The sequence below is a fragment of the Nannospalax galili genome, unplaced genomic scaffold (genome assembly GCF_000622305.1).
Source record: "Nannospalax galili isolate Female #2095 unplaced genomic scaffold, S.galili_v1.0 scaffold511, whole genome shotgun sequence".
Taxonomy (NCBI): domain Eukaryota; kingdom Metazoa; phylum Chordata; class Mammalia; order Rodentia; family Spalacidae; genus Nannospalax; species Nannospalax galili.
In genome coordinates, this window is record NW_008331831.1 from 1,825,862 (window position 1) to 1,829,902 (window position 4,041).

Sequence of the window (4,041 nt, forward strand, 5' to 3'; positions counted from 1 at the left end):
ACCTCCTCCTGAGTGGAAAACCTTGGGATAATGGGGTTAGACTTGATGTTACTTAACTCTCAGATTCCCCCTCTCCCATTGGGTTATTCCATCCCTAGCAGCGTTCACTTTTCTCTGTGGAAAATAAGTGCATGTGACAGAGTTGGCTGGCACTGAGCACACACTCAGCTCGTGCCAATTCCCATTCCCTTCCTGATCATGTTTTCAAAAGCAGTTATAAAAAGGAAATACCTGTTAAGCAAATAAGGTTGTATCTTTTAAAAAAAAAAAAAAAAAAAAAAAAAAGAAAACTCTTCTTGGGAAAATAAAGCCATAATTTAGCCTGGAAACTTCTAGTCTGCAACTGGAAAACTGAGCGACATGCAATTACAGAAAAGAGGAAGAAGCCACAGCTGGACAGCAAGGCAATGCTCAGGCTACAGACACCGGTGGGAGTCTGGTGCCTTTGAGAGAGAAATAAGATATTGGAGCTATCATTCATCAAAACTTTTCTTCTTAAACAGAAATATGCCATCTTTTTAAAAAGGGAATTCTAAGAAAGGAGTGTTAGTCTGGTTTTGCCCACTCTGAGAACTCAATCTGCATTGTAGTAGTTTGGGCATGAATTGTTGCCCTTACTTTCAAGGTCTTTTTATTTCAAGTTCAAGTCTTTCTTTAAAAGTTTTTCTTAACTTTATGTATAAGGATGTGTAGGTAGAGAACAGAGGGTCTCAGATCCCCCAGAACTGGAGTTACAGACAGTTGTGAGTCACCAAGTGGGTGCTAGAAACTTAACCTGGGTCCTCTGTGAGAGCAGCAAGTGCTCTTAACCACTGAGCCATCTCTCCAGCCCTCAAGTTTAACCTTTAAGAACCTTAAAAGCCTTTTAACCTGTCTCATAGGACAACCTAGATAATGGCTTTGTTTTTCAAGGTATCTGCTATATCCTGAGTAGCTCAGGCTAATGGCTATCTGGTTGTAAAGCCGGTCTCCCGCGGGTGGCTGGGGTGCAGCGGGTCGCGCACCGCCTTGCTGGGGTGCGCGCATGTCCCGCACCGCGTTGCTATGGGTCTCCGCGACTACTGGGTGCTGGCAACTCTACTGATCGCTGCGCTCCCAGGCGGGTTCCATCCCAATCTACTGTGCACTCCCTCTGGGTTCGAGATCCGTCAGCTGCCGGGTCACGAGGGGAGCTGCAGGACAGCGAAAGCAGGGTCTCCGTGAGTCGTGGTTTACGAAGAGACAGCCCTCTCCGGAGAGACTGGATCATAGGCACTAAGACACAGAACTCAGCTCAGTCAGACTCAGTGGTACAGCTTCTTTATTCAGTGACTCAGCTCGGCTCCAGGTCTTAGTGATTCAGCTCCAATTTATTAGGGGGAAACCAGGATATTTATAGCATGGAGGCAGTAGCAAAAGCCTTAGTTGATAGGTGCTTTGTAGGATGCCCCATTTACATGTGGTGGTGGGCTTCTGTCAGGCTGTCAGACAGTGTGAAAATCACACAAGAAAACCTGGCAGTTTCAGAGCCAGAGGCCATGTATCTGTGGCGGCTACTTCAAAGATGAGTCAGGAAGAGAGTGGGAAGGCGCCCTGCTGATAAAAGGAGTCTCTGCATATGAACGCCGAGCCCCGTGGGCTATCCGGACGTGGAGAGACTGCTACCTTACACAGCAGGGGTCCCCAACAGAGTATATAAAATATGAAATATAATTATGGCATGTGTGTGCTGAGCATACAGTAATGTATTAATATTTAAGGTTGAAAGGTCAGGTAGGCCCAGATTATGAACAATGTTGAATGTGGGGTCAGATTGAATTAAATTTGGGGAAGGGGCTGACAGAGTTTTACTACATAGCTCAGGATGGCCTGGAATTCATTATGTAACCAACGCCGGCCTCAAACTCAACATTATTCTGTCTCAGCTTCCCAAGTGCTGGAATTAACACATGGCTCTTAACTTACTTTTAAATGTATGTGTGTAGGTATGTGTACACACAAGTACGGGTGTCCATGAAGGCCAGAGGCATTGAATTCTCCTGGAACTAGAGTCATGAGCAGTTGTGAGTCATCTGACATGGGTGCTAGAAACTGAACTCAGGTTCTCTGACAATGCACTCCTAACTGCTGTGCTCCGTGAGTTAAAAGCTACTGGGAGCCAATGAAGGATTTTTAGCTGGCAAATGGATTGCTCAGGCTTATTTTCATTATGGAAGACACTCAAGTCTTAAACAGCATGCTGAACACTGTGGAGAGCACACTTAAATGAAAATTGTATCTTAGATTCCAGTTGTATAATTTGTTGCCATCAAAGCTGACAACTTAGCCTAAGTCTGGTCCTAACTTCAAAACAGGAAACCATTTTCCACTACCCCCCTCCCTTAAAGTAGATGGTAGTTGAAGGTCAATCAAGAAAGTGTAATGTGGTAGAAAAGTCTAACCAGAAACTAGGAGCAAGCATCAATTCCTGCCCTGAGGGTAGAGTACTTCATTTTCCTTAGAGCTATTAATAAAATAATACCTGCTAGAAGGAAGTCACAAATCTGCAGTAATTCCTGCTGATGTAGATGTGTATTGCTTATTTTCAAAATCGTTTAATGATTTCAAAAATCATTAAAGAAAATCCTTGAAAGAAAAACAGCAAAGTCAGGATGAGCTCTCCTCACTGCAAGATAGAGCTGCTGAGTTCTCCAAACTAGTCAAGTATTCTAGCACAACACAGGCACTAGCTTTTTCCTCCTTTTCTTCTTTCTTTTTATCCTTTAAAGGCACGGCTTTATTTACATTTATTTATTTTTAGTGTGTGTGTGCGCGTGCATGCGTGTGTGCACGCGCATATGCCATGGCATGCATGTGGAAGTGAGAACAACTTCCAAGAGTCAGCTCTCTCCATCCAACATGTGGGGCCCAGAGATCAAACTGGTGTCTAACATCAAGCACCTTTACCTGCTGTTCCATCTCACCAGTGCCAGATACTATTTTCTGTATAACTAACTTAAAACTGTCATTCACCAAGGTAGTTGAAGATTAATACCAGAATCCACATGGGGTAGGATACACTGAAATGCAAACTTTTGTGTTGTTTCCCAATTTTTGAGTAGGCATTTCTGTATACACTTCAGAGGAAATATTTCTATGTCAATACTGTCCTCTTGTGGTAATAAAAAGTTACTTTAAAGAAAAGTGGAATTGAAGATATTTTGTATCATTGTAGATAAAAAGACAAGTTAAAATATTTATACTTTAATATTAAAAAAAACTCATTCACAAAATGTTTTTTCCTTGTAAATTATGAGAACTTTCTATTTTTCCTCTATGGCTTTTTAAAAATTTTTGTTTTTACTTTATGTGCATGCATGTATTGCCTGCAGTAGGTTAAGTGCACTTGTGTCATGTAATGCCCACGGAGGTCAGAAGAGGCTGTTGGATCACCTGGGACTGGAGTTACGGACAGTTGTTAGCTGCCATGTGGGTGCTGGGAATCGAACCCAGCTCTTCTGCAGGAACAACCAGTGTTCTTAACGGCTGAGCCATCTCTCCAGCCCCGGCTCACAATTTTTTAAAAGAGTACATTAAACCTAAGAAAGTAAATACATGTACCACAACCTCAAAAATTCCAGCAACTTTTAATGGAAATCAACAAATCAAAATAGACATGCTAAAGATCTAAAATATTTAAGATAATTTTGAACAATAGTTTTAGGAATTAGACTGGCAGATTATGAAACTTTCTAAAGCTAGTGTAGTAAAGACTGGAGAATACTATAATAATAGAAAAGTTCACAGAATCAAGAGTCCAAAAATAGATCCAGACATTTGGGTTTTTTGGTGAATGGGCAAACAGCATCCAATATAGAAAGTGGATATCTGTCTACTAAGTGGTGTTGGAGGAACTAGACAGAAGAACCACCTTGACCTCTACTTTTTCTTAAGCACAAAATGACTTTGAAATGGTTCATAAACCTTAATACAAAAGCCAAAACTGTCAAGCATTAGAGAAAGTAGAATGATTCTGTGAATGTCTATTAGGCAAAAGTTTCTAGCATATAAAAGGTATTTGCT